We start from the raw sequence: 18,389 nt of genomic DNA, 5'->3' as shown, positions 1-18,389 counted from the left end.
TGACACAATTCAAGACTATATCACCAAGGCACATGAGCTAAGGTCAATGGTTAAGGATTGTGGAATTACCATAAAGGATGAAAAATTGATCTATAATTTGATAAGAAAACTTCCTCTAGAGTATGCATCATTTGTTTTGAGCTTCAACACTCATAAGTTAACCTTAGGTTTTTCCTACACCATGCCTTCATTTGATTCCTTCACAGAGATGTTAATGGTAAAATAATCAAATTCGATGAACATGGGGATTCTCAAGTCTTCAAAGTCCAAAGCATTGGTGGCTAGTAAAGGGAATCAAGGAAAAGGGTCCAACAAGAAGCAAAAATCATGGCAAGAAAATTTAGAACAAGAGAAAGAACACTCAACCTCCTCACAACAAGACAAATCCAACAATAAGGGCAAATCATCCAAGAAGGAGTTTCTTACTTGTGCATATTGCAAGAAGAATGGACATGAAGAACATCATTGTTATAAGGAGATTGATGAACTCAAGAATCTTTTCAAGAAGAATCAAATTGGTCTATCATCAAGAATGACTACTTCATTATCTTCTTCACATTTAGATTTTGATAAAGGAAAGGATCACATGGGCAAAGATCAAGCCTTCGTAGCTACTTCAAGTCAAGATTTAGGGAGATGGCTTCTAGATTCAAGGGCTTCTCATCATATGTCATCTTCACAATCTATGTTTTCATCATTTGATCCTTGTCATACTCCACCTATTTTGATGGGCAATCATACTTACATGAATGTGATTGGGAAAGGAACTATTGATAAGGGGGAGGGATACTTCAAAGATGTGTTGTGTGTACCTCACCTAAGTCACAATCTTCTTTCCATCTATTAGTTCACTCATGGAGATAGAAGAAGAATTGTGGAATTCACACTTGATTCAGTTTTTATTAGAGACTCGATGACTAGACAAATCATTGCTACAAGGGTGGTTGATCACACATCTAGGATATACTACAAGTTCTCAAATTTTTCTCATGATGATGACAGTGATTTCTCACTAGATTCTTCAATAGATTTTGATTGTATTTCTAGTGATGATTCAGATTTTGAGGAGAACTTTGGCAACTTGAACTTGGGTGTTCTCACATATGATCAAGTTCTTGAGCCATCCATTGCTTCTCCTCCTACTGATATTCTATGTAGTGTTGTTCTTGATGATAGTTGTATTCACATAGGCATGGATTCAAGTGATTCAGTGTAGTAGGATACTCATTGTCTTCTAGACTTAGTTCCATGGGATGACTACTTGACATACATTTCTAGTTTGTTTGTGGAGTCCTACATTGTAGATGTGGGAGACACTATTGATGACATTCATCTTCTCTTTGGTGAAGATGATCTTTCTTTAATTGTTGCGGGGGATCATGTTGACCCTCATCTTCATTCTCTACTTGATCAATCTTTCAAGATTGACATGATGGTAGATCCTTTGATACAACAATTGGAGGAGGTCACTTTCTCTTCAGAGGATATATTTGGGTCTTTGATACATGTTCTACATTCATCCTTAGTTGAGTCTGATTTGTCTTTTTTAACAGAATAACATAGTACACATAATTTGGAGGAGGCACATTTTAGTATTGACATGGGGACACTTGTGAAGGTTTTAGAGATTTCATACATTTTGAGGTTTCTTCCTACATATGGGAGAGGCTTCGTTGATACACCTTTGGTTATATTTCTTCCTAAGGGTAGGAATGTTGTTCTACACTCATGGAGTAGTTTCTACATTGAGTTTGGAGCATCTACCATTGGTGTACATTCTACATTAAGGGGACATTACTTGGTTTATCTTCATCTTCTTCTCTCTTATGGGGGGGATCTTTTCCTCGGATGAGGTCTTCTTCTCTCTCATTTTCTTTTATTGTACTTATCTCTCTTTTTGGAGGGAGGTTTTTACTATGTGGTTTTCCTTCTTTCTCTACTTTATGAGAGATTGCATTGCATCTATCTTTTGCACTTGCATCTTGTACATGGGTACCTATGATGGCCTACTAACTGGGATCCATCTTGCATTATTATCTAGCTTTTGTGAACTTAAGTACATTCTCCTAAGTTGCATTTAAGGTGGGGTGTTTGTGTAAATAAGTATTTACTATTTACACTTTATTTAAGTTTACTTAGGTTAATGCATATTCATATTAGTTGTCATGTAGATAGTTAGGAGTTTGCATATTCATATGAGTTGTCATGTTGACAACACAATTGTTTGTACTCCAATTGAGCACATGTTGTCTACTACATCTCTTTATGGGATACACCTTTGTATGCTTATCCTCACATTGGTGCATGTACATTCATGCACAATGGAGGATAATCCACTCTTGGTGGACATGTGCTTAGTTGGTACACTTATCTCTTTGCATGACTCCTAGTCATCTTGATTGCCTTTATATACAAGACACTTCTATGATGTATTTATCCAATTATCTGATCAATCCATTCTCATTTGATCATATCTTGTCTATCTTGTGCTATCTCTTGAGCTTCTCGATCTTGACATTTCATTCTTGTTTTAGGCAAATTCTTACATGATATCAGAGCTATACCAAATTTTTACAATTACTATGTATTCGTTGTGATTGAAATGACCTCAATGTATTCAACATTATGACAAAGTAGCTAAAGAAAACAAAAAATTTTCAACCATCGTCTATGTATTCATTAGACATATCAGCAAACAATATATTATATAACATTACATTAGTAATGCGTGTTTGACTGCAAGTTCCTACCAAGTGATATATTACAAGATATATGAGTTCTAGCCATAGTTGCCAGAAATGTGACGGGGAAGCCCCGTTTCACGTTGCGACGTGCAAAACGGGTTTCCCGTCACGCAACGGCCGTTTCTATATGAAAATAAGGTTATAAATTTAAAAACTATTAATAATTTATGCGCTTTGAGAATAATGTTATAAATTAAAAACTATTAATATATTTTATAGGGTGCATAGGGAATTTAACAGGTCGTGAAGTAGTAGTTTTCGTTTTGTTAAATTCGTTTTTGTTTTAGTATTGTTTTAGTTTGTGTTTCAGTCTTGTTAACTAAGTAGTAGTTTTAATTTTGTTAATATTTAGAAACATGGAGTGTTATTAATCAAGTTTTTTTAAAAAAGTTTTAAGATTTTATAAAATCTAGAGAATTACTTCAGTAACAGTCAACTATTAGTTTTTTTGTGCAATTGAATTAGTAATTTATTAATACAATGTAAGATAGAATTAAGAATTAATTTCTAAGAAATAAATTAGTCTGGTTTTATATATATATATATATATATATATATATATATATATAATACGTTTCTTTTACGCTACCTTTCAAATTTTGGTTTCTCGTCACGTTTACGTTGCGGTTAGGTTTCTCGTTTCTCGTTTCTGGTAACATAGGTTCTAGCATCATGCTGTTTGTCTTCCGAGTTTGCAATCTGTTTAATATCAATGTATTAGTTCTAAATTAGAGATTGTAGTCTAGTTTTCCTTATGGCGCTTTGATTATAGCTGCTGCAAGCATCTAGGCTTGTCGCGAATTGAGCTTCTCAACTTAATGTCTGACGTTGTGTTGGATATTACAGTGCAAGAAGTACATCTTTGAGAGTGGAAAGCCTCTCATCTAATTAGATTGCCAGAGTTATCATTGGTTTCAATACCATTGATATTACAGCTATGGGTTACAAACTTACAAAGGCTGGTCACTTTGGCCAATGTTTACAAGAAATGCCTTTGGGGCATATGCAACATTATTGGATTTCAATGTAACTCGTTAAACCACAAGCATAAGTTTTGTAGAATCAATATTTGTTTGATGGAGCTACGCTCTCAAATTTCCCTTGTTTTGCTGTGTTTGTTGCATTTTGTTGAAGTTGAAACTTGCAGAGTTTAGTGTGGCAGTTTGTGAGAGAAGTCTGAGATACCTGAAAATCGTGCGATCTGTTTAGATAATCGAATCAATAATTGTGTTTTTTGTAATGTGACATGTTTTTCTTTGTCAAAGCATGTCACCATCTCAATGTTGGTGTCCATTGCTATCTATGAGAGAATCCTTGTCTAGCTCTTTAAAAAATTTACCTGAAAAACCAGGGGCATAACTATCTTGCAAAAAATTAGAATTAGTATAGTTATTGAAGTAATCCTTACGGTGGTTGCAGCAATAACAGAGCAACAGGGAATTATGATTGTGAAAGAAAATGGGCTTGAAGGAAGCCCAAAAGTAGTAGCACCCATCAGAGTCTTTAAATTACTTCCTCGATTTATACTTGTGGGTATAAGAGATGCCTTTCTTGAAGTGGGTAAGTTGACATTTTTCTATGACCAATGACCTGAGAGAATGCAGAGCATTGGAACTGCACTATTTGCCAGCACATTCAGCTTTGGGAATTTTATCAGTAGCTCTTCTGACTACAGCGAGTGAAATAACAGGGAAAAATGGCCATACAATATGGGTTTTAGACAATCTTGGTGCATCTCGGATTTACAATTACTATGCATTGTTGGCTGTTCTCAGTTTCTTGTATATGATTTTCTTTCTCGTAGTTTCATGGCTGTATGTATATATGAGAGAAAACCAGTGAAGCTTTTGGCAGTAGCCACTGGATGAATCATAATGCCAGTCAAAATGTAATGCAGCTGCAAAATTATATAGATGTGGACAATATCGAAGGTATGCCCATGGATTTGAACCCAAATGATGGTTACGTCCATGGATGCGAACTGAAGTAATTCTGTTGTGGTTAAATCCTCTGATGCCGTTTAATAAATAATGCACTATGTTATCTAGTATGTCCCATTTTGCTTGACAAAGAAAACTTTATTTATGAAAATAAATTTAATATTATATATAGAAGACTATTAATTCCCATTTACTAAAGTTAAATATGCAAAGGATACTGAAACAAAAGGACACAAATCAGCTAGAGCAATCACTGGATATAACTCACCTCAAGTTTAGAATAGCTACTAATATGAAAACCATGCACATACTCTTCATATTCAACATAATAACTATCAATAATGTCTTCTTTTCGTCTTGCTTTCATGTGATTGCTATGCATGTGGTTTAAAAATCATGTAACACTAATATAAGGCAGATAAAGAATGCAACAGACATTAAAAATAATTCATAAATATTATATTACATAAACTTCAACAGAACTATTATTGGGTTGCACATTCTTGTCCACTAGTACATCATGATCATCATAAGTATTGGCAGCATAGACATTTTTTAATTTTATAACGTTCTGCATGTAGTTTAAACATCAGGAAAAAATAATCGAATTGGAGCCAACAACAAAAAAAACTATGAAAAAAAAATCGAATTGGAACCAACAACAAAAAAAACTATGGATGTTAACAACACTTCTCTATTGTAGAGAGGAAAGACCATAAATCAATAGTGTGAAAGAGCGATATCAACAATACTACGCGTATGAGACTCAATGCTTAAGGTGTTTTGAATATAGAAATTAAGAAAGACAGTATCTAAATGATGCTTTCAGTAATGCAAAGGTACACTAGTATGAGCTAGACTTAGCTCGTCAATAGAACCTCTTACCTAGTCTGAATCTCCAAGGAATTATGCTCATTCCATGCAAAAACTATAAGCTGAACCAAGGCAGTAAACTGGGAAACTATCTCAGTGAGACTATGTAAGCAATTCATTATGTGTCGGTACCCTTCACTCGAGTTGACATGATTTTTAGAGGCTCTTACTGGGGATCCAATAGATGGCTGTGAAATCTCTGTTGAACAAGATACTTGATACTGCTCTTAGATTTAATAGGATCTACTGTTGTCATATAGTTCACAATATCTTCAACATCCATTGCTCTATTACTATTCTCCACCTAAAATACAATGTCAATGTCAACAAATAGTCAATTCATAAAAAATTAAAATAAATAGCAGAATGTAAATTTAACCAAAAAGTCATACACTTACTCCAAGTTTGTCCATTTTGGCCTGCAACCCACCTCTACCAAATGTATATTCAGCTCTTACACTATCTCTTGCTCTTGCCTCTATTACTCTCAGTCAAATATTCTTTAAAACACATACTTTCTTTCAACGTCTCCCACTGTTTGGGAGATACAGTGGAGTCTTTCTTTCTTTTCCCTCTATGATTGTTTTTCTACAACAGTATCTAATATTGTTCATTAGAAGTCTCATCTTATTCTTGTAATATTACATGATATATCACCAAAGCGTCGCTTCTATGAGCTGGCAATATTGTATCTTTACGTTCATTTTTTGTTTTCTTTGCATTTTCGCTGCACTCTTTTTCTTGCCTGTAGAACAAACCAAAAAGTCATATCAAGTCTTATTTGATGATTGTAAGGGAAGTAGACGATGCCTTAGCGGGCAGATACAGTAAATCTTATGGTTTTGACAGAAAAACTGTACTGTTCCTTCAACTTGCTGGTGTCAAAGGGTTTCCAAGTATGGGAACAAGTGAATAAGGTTTAGAACCAAGGTTGCATGGGTACTCATGTCCACGCCACTGGTACTTGTACCCATATATCCAAGTATCGGGTACTCGGTGGAGAGCATCATAGTTAAGGACCTTGATTAAGATTTCTGATTATTTTTTCAGTTTTTTGTTTGCATATCACCTTGTTGTTTATCAAGCTTAATTCAGTACCTATTCAGTTTGAAACTTTGATTAACAATAAACTTTATCACTGTTCAAGTCAGAAGTTTATCATTTGCAATATGTCATTGTCATATGATTTATGATCTTGTTCATGTTTAAAGTCTGCCTTCTCTGTTATGCATCTAAATATCTATCATATATTATTATTGCAAACATATAGCAAATCTGAAACTGAAAACAATACACTACATTTGCAAACTTTATCACTTTTCTTGTTTTGGAAAATCGTTGTCATGACTCATAATTTCAGATTTTCTATAAATATAAAAGTATAATTAAAAACTAAGTTTGACATACCCTAGTAACCCATAGCCGTACCCGTACCTTAAGTACCCCAAGTACCCTTGTCGCTGTAAAACCTTGTTTAGAACAACAAAACTTTCTAATGCATTGCAAGGTAGTACATAAAGGTTTCATCTCTGATCAAGTGCATACAGTTAACTATCGTAATAGTGACAGTCATATTGATGACACAATGTTGTTTAGTTTAATTGATCCTTGTTATAAGCCTCACATATAAAGGTTGAAAGGGATCTTTGTCATATCAGTGACCTTGCATTTAAAAGTAGACACTCAAAAAATAGTTGGTTGCACATTTTTTATTAAGTTTCTTATCAAATTAAATTACTGTGATTTGGAATGTGAACAGTATAAGTTCAAGAGTTGACATTTCTGTTGATTAATGATTGTGACAATAGGTTTCAGAGTATATTGTTGATACAGATTATTTGTAGACGACTCTTGGATGTTGCAGAGAGCAATAGATTCACACACACAATCCTAGGCCTGCCTAGATGCAAAAACATTATCATTCTCCAAAGTACTACCAACTTGCCATGACCTCTCCTAGGTTCTTCAATATGGAACAGGCCCTTACTATAGGAACTCCTTTCTTCAACTATCAAAACCTTCAAAACCTTCAGAGCAGAATTCATTGCCACTGATGCAATTTCTCTCACTTCTTGACCATGGGTTACCCTACTCACTATGCCCATGTTGGTAGCGACACCATGTCCATGTCAAAGTGCCTCCAACCACATCACACCTTTTATGAGATTAGTACTTGACAAGATGAGGGGGCACACCTATGGGATTGGCCAAGGTATGAATATGAATGAAATATCCAATGGCAAACAAGACCCTAAAATCCTTTAGACATCCTGACAAATGAAAAGGTGGGGATGATTAGACAACACCAATTGTTTAGACCTCAAAGTGTACAAGGATCTTATAAAAAACAGAGGTTCTGATTGAACAACAATAAACTTTCTATGTGGACAGTGATCTTATGACTGGTGAAATGGTGGGACAAGGTAGACTCCAGATGAAACAAAATGTGAATGATTAAGGATATAACACAACCTCTACCACGACATTAAAATTCATGTAATCAGACCCTATCAAAAACATACAATGCCACTTTTCTGATCAGATAGATTAGGACTGATTTGCTGCAATCAGAAAACGAGTACACCATTCAACATTTAATAAGAGATTGGGGAGGTTTATTTAGAGTCATTACGGGCCTTTGTTTGCAATATGAAACTTTGAGACATTAGGAACATAAATCCAATGCCTGATTGATTCAACTGTCACTGTTAGCATTCATAAGAACAATGCAATCAGATTTTGTGATCTTCAATAAAGATATATTTGCCGACCCCCAGGCATTAAATGTGATTGATTACAATGCTAATATTCTCTATTCAAATATATATACCTATTTCAACCACTAGATTGATTGCATGAGGTCAAAACTTTGCAGTATAGTCAGTCACTTATTTTATTCAGTTCTCCACATCACGGCATCAGTTATTTCTCCAAATACACAACCCTTTAAGATGAAACTTAGACCATTAAGAGCACTAAGCCTAATACAAAACCCCAGAAAATTAGCATTTTTCAAGGGTGGATTTAAAAGATATCCGACCAATTGTGGAAAAAGCCTTGAATGCGAGGGTTTGGAAACAGTGTTTACAGATTGTGCTTGTTCTCCCTCCACAGACAACAGATACTCCTCAAATTTGTCTTCTTTGAAAGATAACTCTTCATATTATCCTCCCCGTTCAAATTTGCAGTGAAAGCAAATCATAAAAGGAAGATGTACGTGACTCGTTTCAAGAATTTGCAGGAAATTACATAGAAAATGATGTTACTTTATTGTTCCTACTCATTCCTTAAACCTCTCTGACCATTTGGGGGGCCAAATAGACAAACTCGTTGAACTCTTCAAACTGATTGAACCAGTTGAACTGGTTCAACTATTCAAAGCCGCAGTCATTGTATTTAAAACCTCTCTCATCATTTGTGAAGTCGAGTCCTATAAACAGTTGGACCAATCGAACACCTTGAACCGATTCAACAAGTTCAATGAGTCAAAATCATCATGAAGTTCAATTAAAGGTAGTTTTACAATTTGTATATTTGTTGGTTGGTGATATAAGTGTCTCTTTAGTAAATGACATTGAACCATTCAAACGTAGCGAACCCATTATAATGGTTCATATGGTTCAAAAGGTTCATTAAGTTCATTAATATCTCAAAGAGGGAGGCATAAGCGGATTTTTTAAAATATGAAATGACTGAGAGGGGGGAATATTCCAATCATCATATTTGAACATTGAACTTTGTGATAGTATCGTGCGAAGTAAAATTAATCATGACGACAATCCATAGAGACAGCACCCCTAACAATTAATGCTCCTTAATGATGAAGTTCCATTATTAATTAGTGGAGGTGTAAGATTTAGTTGCTATTTGAGAAGACTTTTCAGCAAAAGGAGCTCGGCGCACAAAGGTAATTGAGTTTTCCAGAACAAGAATTGCTGAGATTTTCAGCCTTAAATACAATCCTTGTATAGTTTGTTTCTGCCTCTAAGGTCTATGTAGGGTTAAAGTTACAAAATTTACTATGATAAAATGGCTGGAATTTGGGTATAATGACGACTGCAGTTCAGATATTTGAGAATGAGTCCAGTTTAGTCTGTAATTCTCCTGAACACCGAGACAGTGTGGATCCAATATGACTTAGATGATTTTGTGGCTAAAATTAGAAACTCGGAGGAAGGTTCAATTATGGATGTAATTGTGAAAAGTGGAATTGTAAAGGATATCGCCTTTCCCCTCACTTATCTGCCCAGAGTTGGTTAGGGAATAATAGGTATGATCCTCAAAGAGAGATATGTAAAGAAAACAGATGAAGTATTGTTGCCTATTAATAGGGAAACAGTCATAGCAGCTTTAAGGATCCACGAGAGGGAAGTCTGTTCAGAGTTCACTATTTCATCAAGATGGTCTTTGTTTTCAGAAAAGAAGAATATATAAAGGAATCTGATGGTGAGAAAGTGACTAATCAAGTTTCAGAAAGGTGGTTCAAGGTTATCCAAACCCTTGACTAGAGAACATATGTAGCCTCAAATGAAGGATTTGGTGGTGTTATTGTAGAGGGTATGCACAACAGGCTTAATAATGGCATAAGGGTGTTTTTCATGTCATCCTATATGTTCTATTGTTTGGCCTATTCTAGGGAGTGGACTAGCTTGCCTAAAAAATATGGTTGGTAATTTTTTGAACATTTGGGATTGAGGATCCAAACATTTGCCAATATCTATTTGAATAAAGGAAAATTTTAAAAAAATAGTCTCATTTACAAGTACGACTTTAAGGCTAAATTATAATTTAAAAAATTAAAATGCTCAACTTCTAAGTCATAAATTTAAGAATTTATTTTTATCTAGTTGTAATTTTGTTTGAGCATTTGTGCACATCTTGCTAGAGAAAATCACCCCTTTTTTATTATTAAATTTATCTAGCTCAATGGTTGTAGCTGAGGTTGTACCATCACTACACATTTTCTGCCGAGAAGAACATCCTCATCCATCTTGAAGTTAGGACGGAAACAAAATGTTGGATTAAGGTAATAAGTTGTTGTATGGATGGGTCTGTGAAGCTAATTCTACCATCTCCTATCAATGATCTCCCAAATGTGGCCACACTTGTCCTCCACTCATACATGCTTGGATCTAATGGCCTCTTTGCCCCTATACATGCCCTCATACATGTAGCCCATAGAGGATTTCTCCCCATCAACTACTCGTACGAGAACTACAAGGGGTTCAATGACCTGCATATAATGTTTAAAAAATATTTAAGTTACAAATAAAAATATGCATATAAATTAAACGTAAAACTAAATTATTAAACAACTAAATACCAAATGTTAAATTGCAATAAATTTACCTCCAAAATTTCTTGAGAATGTTTCCAAAAGCTAGCCTCATCAAAAATGAAATTTGCCACATCTATCCCTGCGGTGGTCATAGCAAAGGAAGAAGAAGTCCACTCCACCCACCAAACATGTGCCTTAAATATTCTCTTAATGTCAACAAAGATTTAAGTATGAGAAAATTTGAGGCAAACCTCGTGATACCACGATGAGCTAACTCCTTTTGCCCTGTGTATTGTCTCACTATGCTAAGGACCAATGCATGATTGTAGACAAACTTGCATATATTCTTGGCCCTTTCAATACATGATTTGACCCATTTAAGCTTACCAATAACCTCCAACATGAGGTCAAGGCAAAGGGGCACACATGGTGACCAATTTTTTTTGGGGTGTCTCTCCATCAAATGTTCACCTACCACAATTTTATATTTATTAGAAATTTACATATGTTAAGACAAGTTCAAATAAATTTATAGATGTCTCTCCATCAAATTTATAAAACTTAATAAGTTAAAGTTAAAAGTTTACCTCTAGCAACATAACTTGTTGCATTATCTGTCAGCACTTGCACCACATTTTCTTCCCCCATCTCTTCTATGACTTCCTCAATAACCTTGCATAAGTATGTGGCATTTTTAACATGTGAAGAAGCATCAATACATTTTAAGAACATGGTGGACCTTACAAAATTTAAATAGAGAAAAATAATTAATTATTATGGATCAAACAACTAATCAAAAATTCAATTATTCAATCACAATGCATGTAGGGAAGTAGACTGATTAATCATCTCCACAGGAAACAAGAAAATTTAGGAATGTTCTAGTCCCATCCATCTAACCATCAATCATGATGGTGCAACTCTTTTGGGTCCATGACTTTCGGTGGTCCTCTTGCTCAAATTTCATATCCTCAACCATTTCATCTAAGAAGGGGCCTCCCAACTCAACATTAATAGGGGCTTTAAACCCCATACCACAAATAGTTACAAAATCTATCATGCCTTACCAATAAGGAGACTTGTAACAAATAGGTTATGATTAGATGATAAATCATTATAAATCTATAATTAGACAAGCCTCAAATTCAAACTATAAATTAAAGATTTTGACTTTAGACTTAAAAGTAAACAAGTAAAAAAGAATTAGGCAAGAGCCTACAACACAATGGTAAATTGTGAGCTTCTCATCTTGGAGGTCTTGGGTTCGATTAACACATAATAATAATCAATCTCAACAAATAATAATGGTAAAAGAATAAATAGTAATTTATGGGCTTTGGCTCATTACCTATCAAAAATAAAAAATAAAAAATAATTAATTACTTTGTTGGCAATAAACAGAATGCTGAAAAAGTACCAAAATTTGTAAATTTGTTTCTTGACAACATCATGAATCTCCTTGTTCCAACCCATACTCTCAAGCTAGGGTTGTGTGCTTGGAGTAGTGCATGGCACAAAATAACTATCTAATCTTGATTTCCCCACTCTAGGATGAAATGTAATAGTGCTAGTATCAGGAGCAAAAGCACTCGCACTAGCACTAGGACAAAAGGGAGGCCGAGTAGAACCCTCTCCAACACAACCTGCAAATGCGGATGTAGATGCAAACATAGATGTGGGAGGATGAGAGCCAATAGCACTTAACTCGTCAAGTTGCCTCTTCCTAGGTACCTTCTCTTATTCATGTCTCTAATTGGACATAACAAAAATATTTTGCCTCAACAACTTGTTTAGTGCACACATTTATATCATGCCTAGGTATGCTAGTGATATGGTATTTGAATATATTGACGCTGCTATAATTTACATCTTTACAAAAAATACATTTTCTTTGATTGGTTTTTCTTCCAAGAAATTCCTTGGTATATTTCCAAGACTCATCCTTTCTAGGCATTGTGAAAAATGAATGTTAAGGTTGCTGCAATAAGAAAAATCAAAATTTTATAGAGTTATAAAGTTAAACTTATAAAAAATCAGCAAACCCTACATTTTGAATTTTTTTTTTGCAAATACATGTTTGTAGATTTGTTCAAATAACATTGTAGGGTTTGCAACTTTGCACTTCACAACTTAATAAAAAACAATCAAGATCTACAAATTAAAACCGAAACAATTTAACAAACAATGAAGAATACATTAACAAATAACATAAAATCAGCACAATCTACAAAGTTTAACATTTATCTCTTGCAAATAAGTTGAGCGTTGATATTGACTCCTTAATGCTGCTAATGCAAACCTATGACCTCCTCAAATTGATTTGTGATCTCCTTGATGCTCTTTTTACTTGTTGGTTATGAAGCTATGGTTTCTCTTTTTTTTTCCTCTCACTTTTCCTCTCTTCTTCTCATACAAAGCACTTAGAAGGCCTTTTAGGGTTATAACAAAAAGAAATGAAAAAATAATAATATAAAAATGTTGAGTTTTTTTTTCTAAACTCATCTTTCTTTGTTGCACGGCTGAGATTTCCAACAATTAATGGTAAATTTTTGATAGCTCACTAAGTTAGGTGAGTTAGGTGAGTCATAGGCAAAAATCAATGAGTTGAGCAAGTGAGTCACTAAAACTCACCCACTTCAACTCTGCTCGCTAGATCGCCAAATTCACCATACTTGCGATGAGTTTGGGATATTTGATGTGAACTAAAAAAAAATGTTCTATTGTAATGTTGCTATTTGTAGGTACAACAATGCACACACATTTCCAGTGCCCAATGTGGGGCCTAGCCCCTTCCTAGTCTTTTCTTGACCTCTTTCCCTTCTTTTATGCGAGTTTTTGCTGACATAGAGTTGTTTCAAGTGATTTTGACTCATTCCTAAAGGAGCAATGACATTTTTAGTAGAATTCACTAATTTTTGAAGGAGCAAAAGTCACTTTTGGTAAATTCCCTGATTTCCAAGAGAGTAGAGTCGTTTTTGGTAAATAAAGTAGTTTTTGGGAGAAGAGTCATTTCTAGGAACTGCTTTTTGAGAAATAAGCTTGTCTTTAGGGATTTTCTTTCCTTTAGGAAGATGTTGACTCATTTTTGGGAGTCTAGAATACAATATGCTCATTTTTGGTGGATCAATTGACATATTTTGAGGTTTCGTCAAGCCTAATGGCTTCTTTGATGTGTTTTGGATGATTTTTACAACCTAACTTGTGGGTTGCAGGACAACTGACAAAGATTGCATGTCAAAGCTTGAAAATGAAATAAATATAACTACTGATGATTAATTTGTATGTTAACTTTGAAGTAGATGTCAAAGTGTCATGTTTTCATAATTCTTTATTAGGAACTTAGTAATTAGCATTGCTAAAGCTCTTTGAATGTCTTAATAGTTTGTAGGGGAGTATGATCTTCACTACTTGGACTTCATCACCTTAAGCGAATAAAAACCTAGACCCAAGCTATGAGAGATTGTTCTTAGGGGAAATGGGGGCTTTCATTGTGAAAGGCATGGTTAAAGGTGAGGGGATTATGCTTTTCTCTCTTCAACAGACTGAGAAACCTAGAAGCTTTTGACGGTGTCATGATCATGATAGTCTTGATAATGAGCTTTGTTTGAAGTGTTTTGGAAAGGTGAAGAGATAGAGAAGTATACTCTTCTCTCATTGATAGAACTAGAAACTTAAATCCTTGGATCTAATCTATTTTCTTTTGCTACTTTAGAGCGCCTATTGAATGAGGTAAAAAGCTCTAGGAATGACCCAAGTGAGAACTTGTTGATACCTCGCTATAATCAATATACTAGTTTCTGGTGACTAATCAGAGAAGTACTATACATACTTCAAAAATTTTTTGCTCCTATTTTATCGCACCTTATTTTGATAGGCATATTGTAACCCTAAAGCGGGAATATATTATATAAGATAGCTTAGGGTTAGGGATTGTGGTAATGTGATGTATAATGAGATAGGTTGTTCTTCTAGTGGCATTGAGCTATAAGGGTTTGTACTATAATCATTGGATAATAAGAAAGGTTGGACGGTTGTGTAGGTGGACGTAACCCAAGTTTTGGGTGAACCATGTTAAATATGTTGTTATTCGTGTTCTTATGGTTTTCTTCTTTTATTTTTGCATTTAGCTATTTATTCATATATTGTTCCAGATCTATCAAATCCTAACATGAATGACAACACAAAACTTATCCATGTTGTCTAAGACTTGATTGATCTTGTGGATACATTTGAGTACCTACATAATATAAGAGAAGAGTTCCCATTGAGAAGATCTTAGAACTGTGTAAGTTGTGTGGAAACATATTTCTTCTCCCTTTTTTCATTTGTCTTATTTGGAACCAACAAAAGGTGAGCTAGTTAAGGCCTTAAGTATACTCTGCAAATGAGGTATTGTTATTCATATGTACTCCTTAATTTTATGAAAATAAGGTATCATATGCACTCTTTAATTTGTTGAACGATGGCAATGATTAATGATTATTATTATAGTTATTTGTTCCTATTTGGAAGTAGTAGATAAGACAGGTAAAATTGCAATTAATTGCTACTATTAACATAATTTTCCATAAGGATTATTGCATGAATCTTATTTGTAATTCACATTTTTTGTGTCAATCCCAATTTATATTTGTTCCTATTAGGAAATAGTAGATAAGATAGATAAAATTGCAGTCGATTGCTATTGTCAACATAATTTTCCATAAGGATTATTGTATGAATCTTATGTGTAATTCACATTTTTTGTGTCAATCCCTAATTTTTAGCTCTTATTTGGTTGAAGACCCTAGAAAACCATCTTACAATTTTACCATGTGAAATAGAAAAATATGAAGGATTGCTTACTAGCAAAGTAGGTCCCTAAATTAGGTGCCACCTTATAACTTTTACTAAAATGTGACTGGTTGAGCAATTTCAACAATTTATATCAATAAAAGTAAAATTTTCAAAAATAAAATTAGAATTCCAAAACTAAAGAAAAACATTTTGCGGGAATTAGTTGCGAACCTAGTCACTTAAAGGATGTACAAGATAACTTATACAAAAATGTAAAAGGAAAAAACAAAGATAGAAGGAAAACTTTGTGAAAACTTAACAAAAAATTACATCAAAAAAGATAAGTGTACTTACCAAATTTTAAACTATCCTAGCTCAAGTAAGAACTTTAATTTATTGAATGAGGTTAAAAATACCATATCGCTCTATTTTACAAATTCTAAAGCTGGGATGACATTTGTGATGCCCTTCCTCCGGCCCTCTTTAAACTAATAGCTATATTTAATTTAGAACACACATTAGATTTCTATGTTTAAAACATTTTTCTTACTGATCTTTCTAGTTCCATCCATCCTAGGCAGATAATTTGACAACAAGCTTCCATCATACTTGTAAGAATTCGTAATAGCTTTGATACCATGTAAGAATTTGGTATAGCTCTAATACCATGTAAGAATTTGCCTAAGGCAATAATTCAACACCCAGATTAAGAAGCTCAATAGATAGCACAAGAGAGACTAATGATGATCAAGATAATAATGGATATCTAATAATTGGATATAAGATGAATACACACTAGAAGTGCCTTGTATATAAAGATAACTAGAATGACTAGGAGTCGGCAAGGAGATAAGGATTACAACTCAGCATATGTTCTCCAAGAGTGGATCATCCTCCATTGAGCACATGAGTTTGTGTGATTATGAGAGGATAAGATTACATAGATGTATCTCATAAAGAGATATTATAGACACCATGTGCTCAAATAGGTTGCTAACTCCTGTGTTGTCAACAAGACAACTCATATGACTATGCATATTCCTAAGTGTTTACATGACAACTAATATAAAATGCATTATCCTAAGTAAACTTAAGTTAAGTGTAATAATAATTAATTATTTACACTAACGCCCCCCCTTAAGTGAAACTTAGGGGAATACACTTAAGCTTACAAAGCTAAATGCAAGATGCAATGTGGGTCTCAACTACTAGGCCATGTTAGGTACCCATGTACAAATGCAATGCTCTACATACAATGTGATGCAATGCAATCTCTCTAAAAACAAAGATAGAGAGAACCTCATGGGAAAAACCTCCTCCAAAAAGAGAGATGAAGAAATACAAATGCATGCAAGGATGGAGTAATCAAGACCCCCGTAGTATGACATACATCATGCATGTACAAGAAAATATCCCCCATAAGAAAAATATACATGATGGTATCCCCCCATATTGAATAATCTCCTGCAAGGATGTCATGAAGAGAAAAAAGTATCCAATCCCTACAAATGACATTTCTCCCTTCAGGAAGAAGATACACTAGGTATAGGTGCAAGTATACTTCCCATTCTGGATAGGAAGATGGATGAGGAGTCAATATGTAGTATACAATAGATGTTGCCTCTGAAGTCTGCTCATATATTGACAAGTCCTTGATGAATGTAGATGCCACAAGCCAATCTGGTGGATGCCCAAAAGAAGGTGGCAAATAAGGTAACATGTCCATGTATGAAAGTGAATCAAATTCCAAAGACAAGGAATCATCCTTATAGGAAGATATAGGAGGAGAAGCAATGTAGCCTCCCCTCAATGATGAATGCACACCCATGAAAGAAGCTCCTTGATGATTGAAGAAGCTGCACCATGAAAACTGAATGATGTTCCTCCTTGTAGGAATAAGAGGTGCCATAGGTGTGGTAGAGAATTCTCCCCAAGTAGTAGGAAGAATCCTCAAAAGATATGATGTTTGATGAAACTAGAATACAATCTCCAAAGACTAATATGTCTCCTTTGAAGTAAAAGAGTCCTCCAACTACTGAAAAGAAGTGTCCACAATCATATCAGTCTCAAAAGAAAGATCAAGTGGTTGAGAGTGTTCCCTCACAACAAGTGAAGAATAATTCTCCTCAACAAAGAGAAGATGGATGTCATCAATAATGTCTCCCACATCTTCATTGTAAGACTCTACAAACAACACTACAATGTCTGGAAGGAAGTCATCCCATGAAGCTAAAATAGGAAGACATGGTATTTCTTGCTGCACTGAAGTAGGAGCATCTATGGCTAGAACTAGATCAGTAAAAGCAATAGGAGCATCAAGAGGTATGATCTCAATTAGAGTTGTAGGTATCACAATTGGAGTGACTAGAGGGAGAATGTCCTCTAGGAATGGATGGATTTGTGGATCTCCATATGCTTCCCAAAGACACATCCAAACATCATCAGGACTACTTGCCTTACTAAGAGGAGCAAATGATTCCTTACTCATACTTTTATACATAAAGAAAAGAAGAATCTGAGGAAGATGTCTCCAATTAGTATTAGGTGGAAATATATTTGAATATAGATAAGGAAACACTTCCTTATGTTCTCTTAGATGATCAATCATCAAAGTACTCCATTTCTGATGGTTCCTTTTTGTCAATTTGAATCTTAAACCAAAGTGACACTTTTGACATGACTCCATGAGATCGAATAATGTATGCACCTCCAAAATGCAAAAAAAATCAAAGAAACCCCCCCCTAATGTATGATTTGACACTTTATATTTAGTATGAT

Source organism: Cupressus sempervirens, chromosome 8, assembly GCF_028749045.1.
Source record: "Cupressus sempervirens isolate cs-2001-9-10 chromosome 8, ASM2874904v1, whole genome shotgun sequence".
NCBI classification, from domain to species: Eukaryota; Viridiplantae; Streptophyta; class Pinopsida; order Cupressales; family Cupressaceae; genus Cupressus; species Cupressus sempervirens.
This window is presented reverse-complemented; position numbering follows the sequence as displayed.